General features: G+C 35.9%; 1 protein-coding gene across 8 annotated transcripts in view; it reads right to left on the bottom strand.

The window, feature by feature from the left end:
• The window catches only part of OXR1 (oxidation resistance 1), a 680,801-nt gene that overhangs the window by 510,852 nt on the left and 153,718 nt on the right, over nucleotides 1-16,231 (bottom strand). The window contains exon 1 of one of the 8 annotated variants that reach the window (XM_057307960.1): nucleotides 12,285-12,440. The exons of the other annotated variants lie outside the window; for them this stretch is intronic. The gene's annotated coding sequence lies outside the window, so the exon portion shown is untranslated. Of the gene's footprint in view, nucleotides 1-12,284; nucleotides 12,441-16,231 lie in introns of those variants that run through there. 8 annotated transcript variants of the gene reach the window in all.

Here is a 16,231-nt window from a genome sequence, read left to right as displayed (position 1 = left end):
TTTGTGAATTTTGTTCACTACGTGTCTCAAGCACATAGCAGACCCTCAATAAATATTCATTGAAAGAATGAATAAAAGTCGTCCTTATATGTCCATAACTGAATATTTTTTTTTTAAATAAATAAAACTCTTCAGTGAATCATGATTTTGGAAAAGGTAACTGGAGTCTTTATTATAGAATTAAGTTAATTTCTAGTTAGGTCAATGATTTTTTTAAAAATTGCAACTGGCACACTAACTTCAAAGTCAACTTAGATTATCTGCAATTGTATTGCTAATTTGAGTTAGCGACTATTCTAAAATTAAACTAGAATAGTGAGAAAATACTTCCCTGGTGGGTAATAATATAGATTGTTTTAAAGAAGGATAAATATACTTATTTTGTGTCTGTTAAATTATAGAGAATCTATTACTTGGATGCTTTTATATATAAAGAAATCTTCTTCTAGAGATTAAAATGACATCTGGATTGAAGAAAAGTACCCATATTATTAAGATCCAATTTTCATGTCATGAATGTTTTGCACATTTTAGAGAAATATGCTATGCAAAAAATGTATAGTTATGACTAGCATATTTAATATCAATAACACTGGCATTTTGAACATCTAGAAATGTCATCACACTTAATGTAGTATTTACCCTCTTAGATTTGTTGAGTTTTAAGATATGGAAGCATAGGCATGGATAAAGAAAACAGAAACTTATAAAGGGTAAAATTACTTCATTTATATATAATTCAAAATTGTGTACATCATCTTCATAAATGCTTATTCCTTTCTGTATTCTTCCCCCCCCCTTTTTTTTTTGAAGATTTTATTTATTTATTTGACAGACAGCAAGAGAGCACAAGCAGGGGGAGCAGGGAGGGAGAAACAGGCTCCCCGCTGAGCAAGGAGCCCAATGTGGGGCTGGATCCCAGGACCCTGGGATCATGACCTGAGCCAAAGGCAAACGCTTAACTGACTAAGCCACCCAGGTACCCCTCCTTCTTCTTAATCAAAGCTTCCGCTTTTATTTAAAAATCAGAATTTTGAGAGCTTGGAAAATGCAAGGATATCCTTTAAATGCTTTTTATGTATTAAATTCCTATAATGTTCACAATAATATTAAAAACCAGTTCCTGTTCCTGTCCTTACATATGAAGAAAGTGAGGTAGAGGGGAGTTAAGTAACTTGCTCAAGTTTGCACAACTAGTAAATGAAAGAGCTGAGATTTAACCCAAGAAATCTCTCTCTGAAGACCACATTCTGAGCTCCTACCTTATGTTGCCCATTGTAGAGTAACTAATCATTCGCATTAACCCCTACCCATTGGGGTTTACCCTACTTGGGATTTTTAATCTTCTTGGATCTGTGGACTTCTGTATATATTTTTTTTGGTCAAATTTGGTCATTATTTCTTCTTTTTCTTTCTTTCTTTCTATCTTTCTTTCTTTCTTTCTTTCTTCTTTCTTTTCTTTCTTTCCTTTTTTTTTTTTTCTGTCTACTTCTCTCTTCTCTTGTCCTGGGATTCATATTGCATACACACACATACATACATATATTATGGAGTTCGTTAATATTCCACAGGTCACAGGGCTTGGTCTCATTTTTCCTTTTAATCCATTCTTTTCCAGTGTCCAATCTGTTCTTGTATCCATCCATGAATTTTTCATCTCAGACATTGCTTTTTAGTTCTAAAATTTCCATCTTGTTTTTATAGTTTCATTTATCTGTTCTGATTTCTCATAAGTTCACTCATGCTTTTACTTTAACAGCTGTTTTAATGTCCTTGTCTGCTAACTCCAACATTTTTGTTATCTTGTGGTCTTGGAGAAAAGACAGAGGATTGGTTTAGCCAAAGCAAAGAGGCTGGATATTTGTGTGTTCAGGGAGTGGTCTGAAAGGAGACTTGAATAGTCCATGTACACCGTGAATTTGTATATAGCCATGAAAATAAATGATCTACAGCTAAACACAACAGCACAGACAAATTTTGAAATGACTACTGAATAATAAAAGCAAGCCATTGAGGCCTTCTCACAATATTATACCTTTTTAAAGAAATGAGGAACAGGTAACATCAAACAATATATTGCCAAATACACACACACACACACACACACACACACACACACACACACACACCCAACAGAATGAGAAACAGTCAGTATAGTATTTACCACTTGGAGGAAGATGGGGGAGAAGAAAATAGGTAGATGCTAAGGGTTACATTTGATTATCGGTTTGGCCAGTGGGGTTTTTTTTTTAAGATTTTATTTATTTATTTGACAGAGAGAGACAGCCAGTGAGAGAGGGAACACAAGCAGGGGGAGTGGGAGAGGAAGAAGCAGGCTCCTAGCAAAGGAGCCTGATGTGGGGCTCGATCCCAGAACGCCAGGATCACGCCTGAGCTGAAGGCAGACGCTTAATGACTGCACCACCCAGGCGCCCCTTGGCTAGTGGTTTTATGGATACTTATATACTATAAAATAAAGAATCAAATTCACAAAATAACAAAGATAAAGTAGGTTCACTCTACTAATGACAATGATGTATTGTGAGCAAAGACTTATGATTATATATCAGGCAATTTTGTGTCTCTAAGAGACATACCAAAAATGTAGAAGAAAGTAAGAATAGGCAATGAGAAATAATGCTGGAAAGGTAGGAGATATCAACCCATTGTTTTCCCTGCTCCTTCTTGTCCTTGGAACTCAACTCTGACTTCATTTGCAAATATTAGGAAACAGATTACATCTTCAATTGAATTTTGGGGTCCATCCCTTCTCCAGAAGAAAGTACCCCAATGGTACTGGCATCCCAGTATTCCTTGAAGGGCTCCCACTTATGAGCCACCAGTATCTGGAATCCAGGAAATAGTCGGAACCATAGGACCCCTTAATTACCTGATACATCTAAAATCTTCAGCTCTCTGGGGTTACTATGCACACATGTGTAGCTTCTATGTGCCCCTCTCTATCACTACTCCTTTTCTCACTCTTCCTGCATCTAAAAAGACAGACAGACAGACACACACACACACACACACACACACCCCACACACAGGCTACTTTCTTGGTCTTTTTTACCAAATTCTGATCATCTACGTAAGGTCTGCTTTCTCTTTTTTATGTTAGTCTGTGGGTCTAGGTCTGGAACTTTGTTCCGTGTTCTCAGCCTTGTGGCGAAGGTCCTGCCATTGTTTGACTTCCATGTCTGACCTGTTGTTAACTACCTCAAGCATGATGCTCTGAACTTTCTCTCCACAGATTAACTCATTGTTATGCATTCAACTCAGGTATACCCTACTCAGGGGAGCCATCGCCACCTGGTATAACCGACTTCTTCACCCTCCCAGTACTGATAACTTTGGCAAGGAAAATCGTTTGTATTTGTTTTATTTGAAGATTCATTTTTTAGTATGTGAACATTCCCAAGTTGTCTTCCCAGTGTTTTTTTTTTTTTTCAGTTCAAGTAGGGTTCTTTCTTTGCCAACCTTTTTACTGAGGTTTTTGTGGGAATAATTTTGGTAAAAGGCAGAGACAGGCAGAACTAGAAAGGCTGCAGAAAGGGTCAGTTCCTAGGTTTGCTTTCATGATGAAGAATCCTTGTAATTGATTAATAACAACAAAATTTGAAGCCAGAGAGAAAAACTGAAAATCTACCTGGTTATAATGGGGATGCATTTTAAAGAGTTAATAAAATAAGCTGTAAAGCATTTGTAGAGAAAGGAGGAATTTTAGTGGACATGAGAGGAAATATTTTTTGTAGAGTTTTGCTATGGGATATAAATTGAATTTCTGGTAATGTTTTTCAAGAAGAGCATGTAAAGACTGGAATTACTTTTGAATTATTGTCAACTGCTTGACTTAAAAAAACATTACTCTGTAAGTGTCCTGGTTTTTTTGGTATGCTGTGTTTAAAATCACTTTTGGTCCTGTGATGCTAAATCTACAACTATGGGCATGGACTGTGTACCCCCAATACCTAGCATGTACCTAGGCATGTATATACTCAATAATCTTTGTTGAGCATACAAGTAAATTGTGTTGAAATTTAAGTTCAAGGAGGAGCATGGATTTTGTTTTGGGTGCAGTGGAGAGGCAATAAGAGCTTTTATTCTTTTTCCTTTTTTTTTTTTTAACCATACAAATATCTGGATTGGATTTCTTTTAGAATTGGTAACTATGGAAACAATGTAGAGGGCTATTTGGATATGAGAGGAAAATGGAGGGAGGGAGACCTCTGGTGAGGCTGTAACAATGGACAATGGAAGAGTTATATGGGCTTGAACTGGAATCCATGAGAATGAAAATAAGCAAATGAACACAAGAGTCATTGTGTAGGCAGAGTTGTAAGGGCTGGCATCAATTTGTAGGCATCCTCAGGAAGCCTCTATCTGATCTTTGCCTCTGCAATAGCATGTGAGAATTCCTTGTGCTTATTTAGAATTAAGTCAATGGTTACAGGGCTGGGAATAGGTCATGAGTTAAAGGGGTAGACAATAACACTTGTACAATAAATCTTAAAAATCAGAATGATGATGTGGTCATTAATTGGGAAGAGAAACATTGAAGGAAGGAGGAGAGATAGGATTTTTACCTAAAACAATGTGTTTTGTTTGAAATACTCTGATTTTTATGCTTTATACTACAACCATGTAAGATGTAGAGGATATCTAGTTTGGAGCTTAAAAGAGGTTTCAGGGCTTGAGACAATTTAGTTGAGAATTATTGTCATGAAATTAATCATGAGAATTATCAAAATGGTAGTTTTGATGGGACAGATCATAGGGAGAAACATGATGTGCTAAGGTGTAAACTTTGGGAAGCATTTATATTTAAATGTTGGATAAAAATATGTCAAAAAAGTGGAGTCAAAAGAAATTAGAGAAGAACTAGGCCACTACAGATTGAAAGGATGCCAAGGGAGGAAAGAATTTTAAGGAGGAAATGGCCAATAATGAGGGACCCTGCAGGGGTCAGTATAAGCTGAAGGGAGAGATTGATTTGAGATGCAAAGAACCAATGACAACTAGAGACATCAGTGGTCACCAGAATGAGACCTAAGAAAAGTCCATTTAATTTAGCACATTAGTGAACCCTAATAAAGAAGACTGATTCAAGATGTGGACAGTGCCCAGATTACAGGAGCCAAGATATAGAAAGGGAGAGAGAAGTAGAGGCAACAAATAGTGATGCTCTTTTGAGAAATTTTGCCGTAAAGGGAGGAAGCTTGGAGCTTAGAGGAGTTGAAGAGGTAGATTTGAAGCTCTTTGTAGTTTTAAGGAAGGAAGTGGAAAGGGAGAATTTAAATATGTAAGGAAATGGAAAAGAGTGAGACAGCAATGTCCTGGAGAAGTCAGGGAGGGCTATAGTTTCCCATAGGAATAGAGCTCTTGAGGGCATAAACCCTCAAGAAATAACATTTGAGGAGGAGAGAAAAGAGTCATATCAGATAGCCTCAATCATTTCTTGGGCTATTGGTGTTCTGATTATTTGCCAAGAGAAGGATTCTGGTAGTGGTTTAGGGCTTTATGGTGAATAGAAATTCAGATGATCTCCTTTTGTATGTTTCTAGAATAGTCTGGAGAATGTTAGCGTATCTTTGAAATTCTTTCAGGTTCTTTGGAGAGTAGATATGTTATAAAGACAGAATATTACACTTTATTTTACTCCCCAAATGGATTTATAGCCTTTTCTCACCTTGGAAACTTGGAAGCTATTCACTTTGAATCTGTATATTATGCAATAGCCTTTGCAATCAGATTATCCTCTCCAAGTGGCAATTAGCCTTTCATCAGTCTATGTTCTGCTGATGACATTTTGCAGTGAGTTTTCTGTAGCAGCCCTGGGTGGGTGCATGTGCAGGCAGGAGCAGGAGCAGCTCCAGGCCACGCTGCCAGCAAACTGTTTCCTCCCAAAATGTCAATGCATCTAGTAATCAAGTCTCCTCATATATCATTGTAAAAGGACAATTCTCTGTAGCTCAGATCAAAGTCAGATGATATTATTCTAGACAAACAGTCGAGATTACAATGGTCAATGAACCCCTAGGAGTATTATATATCTAAGTGAACTCTATTTATTTTTTTACAATGAATAACTCCAGCTAAGGAAATCTTTTAAAGTAAGGTTGTACTATCACCCTTAAAAATGTCTATGCCTGGGGCACCTGGGTAGCTCTGTCAGTTAAGCATTGCCTTCAGCTTGGGTCCTGATCTCAGGGTCCTGGGATGGAGCCCTGCTTCAAGGTCCCTGCTCAGCGGGGAGTCTTCTTCTCCCTCTGCCCCTGCCCCTGCTTGTGCTCTCTTGTGCTCTCTCTCTCTCAAATAAATAAATAAAATCCTTTAAAAAAAAAAAGTCTATGCCTTTTACTCCATGTAGGGAATGGATTTCTGGGTGGTCCTGGCATTTGGATTAGAGCTCTGAGCATCATCAGTGCACTGGTCAAAATCTGAATGAGTTACTGGTCTAACATAAGGGCTGTATCTTGTGTGGTAAATGAGATAGGATTCACTTCAGCTGTGATTGATGAAACGAAAATAAAAACAAAGCAGTGGTTTAAAGAGGACAGAAGTCTCTTTGTCTCTCAGTCAAAAGTCTAGAGGTCTCTAAACCATGGTTAGCATTAGCATGACAGCTTTGCTCTGTGAAGTCCTCAGGGATCTAGGTTCTGTTCAGCTCAAGTGGGATCTTTGTTCATAATCCAATATGGCCGAGTTGACATTCCAAGCAGTATGATAGAAGAAGGCATAAATAAGAAAGTAGGCAAGAGATATTTGGGAGAGTCCTCCCAGATTTGCCACAGAGAACGTCTGCCAGAATTTAGTCATGTTGTCAGAATTTAGTTACATGGCCACACCTAGCCATAAAATAGACTAAGAAACACTGCCTTTTTCCAGATGCTTAAGTGCTCGACTAAAATTTGAAGTCTGTTTTACTGAACTCAGCAAGGAGTCTTGGCCACTGTGGTATCTGCTATTCTTTGATCTGGAAGGGAATATTCATAAGCATGGTTAATAAGGAGGCCACCTACTGGATGATATAAAAAGACTGAAGAAGTCTAACCAAGAAACAAATGAACACTAGCTCTATGTTCAAAGCGGAATTGAGAGTTCTTCATCATCCCTCTCTAAAACCAAATTGGTTAACACCTTTTTTGGTGCCATCCTCACTTTTACTCGTGTGTGTGGTCTCAAGATTCTAAGTATGATCACCAATGCTTTGAAAGGACAACCAGGGTTGCCTACATCTTGCTGGATAGTGAGTCAGCTGCTGAGGGAGGTGTTGAATACTGGCTCCAGAGTGACAACCTCATGTATGTAGTTGTGAGGTTGAAAACATATGTTCTATGTATATTCATTTAATATAATACGGAAGTTAATACAGTTAGCTTAGTAGTTCACTTATTAGTAAAGTTGGGGTTATGAACAAAAAGCATTAGCTCTTAGAGATTAATAACTTTTTATATGTTCTAGCATTTTCTATCCTTAAAAATATTTTTAAAGTTGTGACTCAAAGTTAAATGATAAGTATTAAACCAGTATTTAATAATTAGATTCTATCAATTATACATGGAAAATTTGTGTCAGGGAAAAAACTTATGGTATTTACTATATTTCTTACGTGATATTTCACTACCCCTCAATCATAGTCCCCTATCATCCTAAAGGTAATGAGTCAGTTGATATTCACTAATTTGTGTAAAATACATTATAGTTAGTGAAGATGTAAGAAGTCTTAAAACCTTATAATTTAGCATTTTGTTCTTTCATCCTTATAGTGCTTACAATTGTCTTTGCAACTGACAAGTAAGAAACAGATGAGTTGCTGAGTTTCATCTTTACAAGGGTCAGGGGGAGTGGAAATCTATAGTACTTGTCTTGCCATTGATTATTTTTCTGATCCTGCTTGGCAGCCTGCCTAAACCATGCTGACAGGTACTTCTCATCTTCTCTAGTGGTAAACAGCAATAAGAGGAGGATCAATAACATAGTGAGCCTGCCTGCCTTCCTTCTTTCTTCTCTCCTTCCTTTTCTTCCCTTTTCTTCTCTTCCCTTCTGCACTGCACTCAAGCTAAAAGAAAGGGAATGTATTCGCATGGTAACAAATCAGAGTTTGCAGCATAGAGATATGTCTGAATTAAACTTTAGATCTGAGTCTTTAAACTCTGGATCTGTTAAAAGATGTTTTCATTGATTGCCAAATCAATCTAAGAGTCAAATAACAAAAAAGAGACAGAAAAATAAAAAAGAAACAACAAATATACAGAGAAGAAAATAAGAATAGCTTTTTTCTTTTATTCCAAAGAGAAAGCTCCACACAATGATAGGTCAGGTTACGTACTTTATAAAACTTTTGATAGTGTATTTTATCAGTAAAAATGTTTGAGCTTTCATCTCTAATATATGTACATTTATAAGTTAATCAATGACACAGTTTGGCATTAACATATTTTTTAAAAATGATATTTTAAAGGATTAGATGCAAAATAAATATTAATGTATCTTTTCCTATAATCTTCCCACTCTTCAGTTGGACTCCTTCTCTTTTTGCCAACTTCACTTCAGACATCCTGAATATAATGCATTTAATTGAAGACAAGCACTGCAGAATCTTGAATTTCCCAAGTGTCAACCTCTAAACAGTGAATCAACTAACTGATTGGGCTTTTGAATCTTCTGAGACTATATAATTGAGTGCCTGATAACATGCCCACAAATTTCCAGAACTCATCTGAGTAATTTGGGATAGCAGTGGTTAACTAGAATGTGGTTCCTCAATTATTGTAAGGCAACAGGAAGGTTGGGTGTGGCATTTGTCCCCTGGAGTGGAGGATGGTGGGTTAAGATGCTATAAAGCTCTGAATGTGATCAACTCATCAGGAAGAGTTGAACTTTCTTGAAGTTAGAAAAACTCCCAAGTGAAATTGAATTACAATCTCTATGTACTCTGCACAGTGGGACTACCTGTACACAGAGTATTTAGAAAAACACTGATGTGACTCACTCTAATTAAATCTCATACACATTTACCGTCACCTTCCATGTTTTAGGAACTGCATTAGATGCTATGGGAGTAACACATAATTGATTAAGTCACTATAACATCTATGACTTCACAAGGAATAATGAAATTGGATGTGAACATAAAATACAAAAAATATAGTTATGATAAGGTTCAAAGTAAGCAGATAAAAATGATTAACTTCATGGAAAGATATTTAAATAAAGTAACATCTGATCTTGATTTTGAAGATTGCAGATTGTAAAAACAATAGAAAGGAAAATACAGAGATATAATATGACAGTTTTGGCTTGGCCAAAATATTTATCTGACTGAGTTTCCATTTTCCTACCTTTAAAATGAGTCATTTTGGCTTTATGGTCTTAATTTACAAATCTACCTGTATACCCACTGCATTGTAGAGGAAATAACAATGAATAAAACATAGTACATTCCCTTAAGGGGCTTTCAATCTATTAGAGGAAAAGGACAAGTAGACAAATAACTTAAATCAGTCCCTGTGAAAAATCTATTAGCCTAGAGAGTTAGGAAAAGTTAAAGGACCACCTAGCAACAAGGAAGACATATGGGGTTAGGTCAGACTTACCTTAGAATCATTGATGATGAAAAGGATTACAACTAACATTTGAGTAATTTTACATACTAGCCCTACATGCATTGCTCATAATACCTAATATCCACAAAAAGTCTATGGGTTTAATACTATTGTTGGTATTATTATTATTATTCCATTTTATGTGAGAGGAAACTGAAGCTTGGACAGGTTAGGTGACATGACCAGGTTACAAGGCAGTTAGAACCAAAGGTGATGTTTGATTGCAGACAAGCCAGTGCTAGACTCTAAGATCTGAATCACACTCTGTGACCTATTTCATCATGTTCCATAGCTATGATTATGGGGACGAGTCAGGGCTGTGGTTGAGAACAGGAAGATAGCATGATTGGTGAGTGATCCACATCAGAGAAATTTGCAATTAGTGCACATCCAGCCAGAAGAACTAGGATGGAGGGACAGGATTTAGATCCTTCATAGATTAAGGAAAGTTGGAGAAGGGGGTAAGAATCTAAGGTGGGGATATAGGTTTTACAAAAGAAACCAGAAACCCATTTACTAAAACGAGCTCAATGCAAGAATGAACAATGAGGAGAAAACACAAACTCAAGTCCTAGAAAAGGATACAACATCAGAGAAACAGCAATGGTGAGTTTGTGGTACAGGAAGGTTGCTGTTGTGCCTGTGAGTAGTGCCTTGGTTGTAGACTGAACCTATAATCTGGAGCAGATTTATATTCCATAGGTGACAATATGGTATGTTGGCTAACAACACTTGCTTCAAGGACAGAGGTGTTTTGGAATGCCATTTACACTACTCTCTAGCTGTGAGCAATTACTTCATTTTTTGAGCCTCAGTTTTGCTATCTGCAAAATGGGTAAAATGATATCCACACTTCCTGAGTTATTGTATACATTAAATTACATAACATATATAGAGCATCTACTATGGAACTTGGCACAAAGTTAGTGTATTGGTAAAAATTAGTTTGGAGAGCAAGTGACAGAAAACCCAAGATAACAATAGATTAAATATGACAGAAATTAATTTTTCTCCATGTGTGCTTGAAAATAATGTGTATTCTGCTATTTTAGGGTGGAATGTTCTCGATATATGTGGTAAATCCATCTGGTTCAGTGTGTCATTCAAAGCCATTGTTCCCTTGTTGATTTTCTGTTTGGATGATCTATCTATTGATGTAAATAGAGTGTTAAAGTCCCCTACTATTGTTGTATTACTATGGACTAGTTCCTTTATGTTTGTTATTAACTGTTTTATGTATTTGTGTGCTCTTAAGTTGGGTACATAAATATTTACAACTGTTATATCTTCTTGTAGGATTGTTCCCTTTATTATTATATAGTGCCCTTTTTTGTCTCTTGCTACAGTCTTTGTTTTAAAGTCTATTTTATCCAATATAAGTATTCCTACCCCTATCTATAATAGAACACATATTAGGCCACTAAAGAAGTTTCAACAAATTAAAAGAGATTGAAATCATACCATGCATCATTTCTGACTACAATGCCATGAAACTAAAAATCAACCACAAGAAAAAAATCTGGAAAGAGTACAAATACATGACGGTTAAATAACATGCTATTGAACAATGAATGAGTCAACCAAGAAATCAAAGAAGAAATAAAAAATTACATGGTAACAACTGAAAAGGAAAATATAAGTGTCCAACATCTTTGAGATGTACCAAAAGTGGTTCTAAGAGGGAAGCTTATAGCAGTAGTTCTGTTTCAAGAAGAAAAATCTCAAATAAACAACCTAACCTTACACCTAAAGGAGCTAGAAAAGAACAAACAAATCCCCACACCAGCAGAAGGAAAGAAATAATAAAGATTACAGCAGAAATAAATGATATAGAAACTAAAAAAACAACAGATCAATGAAACCAGAAGCTGACTCTTTGAAAAGATCAACAAAATTTGATAAAACTCTAGCCAAACTCATAAAAAAGGAGAGAGCAGAAGAGAGAGAGAGAGGACTCAAATAAACAAAATCATAACTGAAAGTGGTGAAATAACAACCACACCACAGAAATACAAACAATTTTAAGATAATATTATGAAAAACTATATGCCAACAAGTTCGACAACCTAGAAGAGATAGATAAATTCCTAGAAGCATAAATCCTCCCAAAACTGAAGCAGGAAGAAATAGAAAATTTGAACAGACTGATTACAAGCAAAGAAATTCAATCAGTAACCAAAAAACTCCTAAGAAACAAAATTCCAGGACCAGATGGCTCCACAAGCAAATTCTACCAAACATTTAAAGAAGAGTTAATATCTATTTTTCTCTAATATTCCAAAAAAAAAAAGATAAAAGAAGGAGGAAAAACTTCCAAATTCATTTTATGAGGCCAGAATTACCCTGATACCAAAACCAAATAAAGACACCACAAGAAAAGAGAACTACAGGCCAATAGCTCTGTTGAATATGTACGTAAAAATCCTCAACAAAATAGTAGCAAACTGAATCCAACAATACTTTAAAAAAATCATTCACCACAATCAAGTCGGATTTATTTGGGGATGCAAGCATTGTTGATATTTGCAAATCAATCAACGTGATACCTCACATCAGTAAGGGAAAAGATAAAAAGACTACATGATTATTTTAATAGATGCATAAAAGGCATTTGACAAAGTACAACATCCATGCAGGATAAAAACCCTCCACAAGGTAGGATTAGAGGGAACATACCTCAACAAAATAAAGACCATATATGAAAAACTCGCAGGTAACATCATACTCAGGGGGAAAAAACTGAGAGCTTTTCCTTCAAGGTCAGGAACAAGAAAGGATGTCCACTCTCACCACTTTTATTCAACATAATACTGGAACTCTGAGCCACATCAATCAGACTACAAAAAGAAATGAAAGGCATCCAAATTAGTAAAGAAGAAGTAAAACTTTCACTATTTGCAGATGACATAATACTATATAGAGAAAATCTGAAAGATTCCACCAGAAAACAACTAGAAAAGATACATGAATTTAGTAACATCATAGGATACAAAATCAATGTACAGATATCTGTTGCATTTCTATACACTAATAATGAAGCAGCAGAAAGAGAAATTAAGAAAATAATCCCATTTACTATTGCACCAAAAATAATAAAATACCTAGGAATAAACTTAACCAAAGAGGTGAAAGACCTACTCTGAAAACTACAAAACCCTGATGAAAGAAATTGAAGATGACAAAGAAATGGAATGATAGCCCATGCTTATGGATTGGAAGAACAAATATTGTTAAAGTGTCTATACTACCTGAAGCAATCTACAGATTTAATGCAATCCCTACCAAAATATCCACAGCATTTTCCACAAAAGTAGAACAAACAATCCCAAAATTTGTATGGAACCACAAAAGACCCTAAATAGCCAAAGAAATCTTGAAAAAGAAAAACAAAACCGAGGTTATCATAATTCCAGACTTTAATTTATATTACAAAACTGTATATTACAAAGCAGTATAGTACTGGCACAAAAACAGACACATAGATTCAAATGGAACAGAACAGAAAACCCAGAAATGAACGCACAATTATATGGTCAATTAATCTTCGACAAAGAAGGAAAGAATAGGAAATGGGAAAAAGATAGTCTGTTCAACAAATGGTGTTGGGAAAACTGTACAGCTACATGCAAAAGAAGGAAATTGGACCACTTTATCTCACTATACACGAAAATAAAATAGAAATGGATTAAGGACCTAAATCTGAGACATGAAACCATGATTTTAGAAAAGAGCACAGGCAGTAATTTCTCTGACATTGACCATGACGTTTTTTTAGATATGTCTCTTGAGGCAAGGAAATAAAAGCAAAAATAAACCATTGGGACTACATCAAAATAAAAAGTTCCTGTACAGTGAAGGACATGATCAATAAAATTAAAAGGCAACCGATGGAATGGGAGAAGATATTTGCAAATGACCTACCTGATAAAGGGTAGTTTCCAAAATACATAAAGAACGATAACAACTCAACATCCCAAAACCAAATAATCCAATTAAAAATGGGCAGAAGACATGAACAGACATTTCTCCAAAGAAGATATATAGATGGCCCACGGAGACATGAAAAGACTCAACATCACTCATCATCAGGGAAATGCAAATCCAAACTACAATGAGATGTCATCTCACACCAGTAAAAATGGCTAAAATCAAAAACACAAGCAACAACAAGTGTTGATGAAGATAGGGAGAAAGAGGAACCCTCGTGCACTCTTGGTGGGAATGCAAACTGATAAAGCCACTGTGAAAAACAGTATGCAAGTTCTCCAAAAAGTTAAAAATATGATTCAGTAATCATGCTACTGGATATACTACTGGATGTGTGTGTGTGTTTATTATTCAGCCATAAGAAAGAATGAAATCTTGCCATTTGCAAGGACATGGATGGAGCTAGAGAGTATAATGCTAAGTGAAATAAGTCAGAGAAAGACAAATACCATATGATTTCACTCACATGCAGAATTTAAGAAACAAAACAAACAAGCAAAGGGAAAAAGAGAGAGAAAGAGACAAACCAAGAAACAGACTCTTAACTATAAAGAAGAAACTGATGGTTCCCAGAGGGGAGACAGATGGGGGGATGGGTAAAATAGATGATGGGGATTAAAGAGTACACTTCTCATGATGAGCATTAAGTAATGTATAGAATTGTTAAATCACTACATTGTACACCTGAAACTAATATAACGCTGTATGTTAACTATACTGGAATTAAAATTAAAAACTTAATAAAAAAAAGAAATCAGTTTTTCTCTTACATAAATGTAGGCAAGCTCGGGATAGGTGTAGCAGCTCTAAAATCATCAAGGACCCAAGTTGCTTTTACTTAGTACCCTGCTATGCTGAGCATGTCTTGCAGCTTACAGCTCAAGATATGTCCTTTAGCTACAGCTATCAATGTCTGCATTCCAGCCAGCAGGAAGGAGGGTAAGGGCACTTCTCAGAAGTTATATATACCTTCTTTTCTTTTCAGTTTCCTTGCCCCAAATTAATTAAACTAGTGACAAGAGGCTGAAAAATGTCTTTAGTGCAAATGAATATGCCCCAAGCTGAATATAGGTGTTGTGTTACTGCAAAAGAAGGGGAGGATGGAGATTGGCAAGTGGACAAGTAGAATTTCTGTTATCCTTTGTAATTTTGTCACTGGAGACATCAGTAGAAGTCTTTTAGTAGTTTCAATATTACATGAGGGAGTACTAAGACATTCCACTTGTGGGAATTAGATGAACATTCCAGAGGGAATTTGGAGTTTGGAGCAGTTACCACTAGAGAAGACCAGGTCTTCTTGCAGTTAGGACTTTTATGAGAGTCAGAATCAAATGAAGTCTGACTCTTGTAGCCAATGATACCTAGCTAATTACTAAACCTGTTTCCTCTTCTTACTGAACTCACTATGTTTTCCAGTTTCCCTTCCAGTTAGGAATGGCCATGGTATGGAGTTCTAGCTGATGAAATGTGAGTATGAAGGATCATGCTCCTTCCAGGCCTGACACATAAAAACTTTCCATGCATGAGTTTTCAGGGTTGTATTTTTTTGTTTTTTGAGGTGATCTAGAAAATAACGCATTTGAGAAGACAGAACTCATCTTACTCTCCGAACATACTGAGCCTGTGTCTGCTTCGGGGTCATGAGAAGCTCATCTCTATTTCAGAGCCCTGCTACTTGTTCTTCTTTCATTGCTGAAACTCTCTTTATTCAGTCCTTAGCTCTAGAACTCTCTCTTCTTCTTGTACCAGTCATTATCGTTTTTGCTATGATTTTCTTTGATTTTTATTGCTTAGCTCCTTTTAATCTCTATCCATCCATCTAGTCTCCATAAAGTAGAATATAATACCCATGAAGGTAAGGACCTTGTCTAGTTTGCCCATAACTGTACTCTAACACTAGGGTAGCACCTTACTCATTGTAAACATTTGTTAAATATTTATGGAAAGATCAGGGAGCAATTTTATTGTTTATTTTTCAAGCTGAAACTTTTCCCATATCAAGTACAGAAATCGATTCTCTTATATCATGGGATTTAGGGAACCACATCCTTGCAATAGACTGGGGAATATATAGATTCGTTTATGTGCTATTGGCTGTAAGTGCTTGATAAATAGCATGCATGTTATTTGGATACAATATGCAGTGTACGTATGTGTGTACATATATATAAAACAGTATATGCATAGGTACAGTATATAGTAATTGTGAATTGATATAAGATGTAGAAATTAACACCTCTAGAATAAATTTCTTGATTTCAGTGACCATGTCTTTTACAATGTTATACTTTCTTAGAATGTTGTGAGTAGTCATTGTTTGAGAAATCTGTTTACTAACTGAAGAATCAGGCTTTATTAAGAGTTTATATTCTTATATGACTCCTATAGCATCATTTCTGCCACAGAAACAATTCACTATCAGGTACATGGTAGTTATGCTTTTGTCTTTGTCCTACTGGGATTTAATCCTAGTCATGATGGTATCCCTAATATTTACCAGTAAAGGGGAGAGGGGAAGATGTATTATGGGGAGTTCTGAAGGTCAAGGGTTATATCTTAAGTGTATTCAGCTAGGGAGCAAGGAAAAGGATAATAAGGATAGACAAGGCTACCTGTTTTTTAAAACAAGTAAAAAT

Source organism: Ursus arctos, unplaced genomic scaffold (assembly GCF_023065955.2).
Source record: "Ursus arctos isolate Adak ecotype North America unplaced genomic scaffold, UrsArc2.0 scaffold_6, whole genome shotgun sequence".
Taxonomy (NCBI): domain Eukaryota; kingdom Metazoa; phylum Chordata; class Mammalia; order Carnivora; family Ursidae; genus Ursus; species Ursus arctos.
The sequence above is the reverse complement of the archived record's forward strand: the minus strand, read 5'-3'. Positions and strand labels throughout refer to the sequence as shown.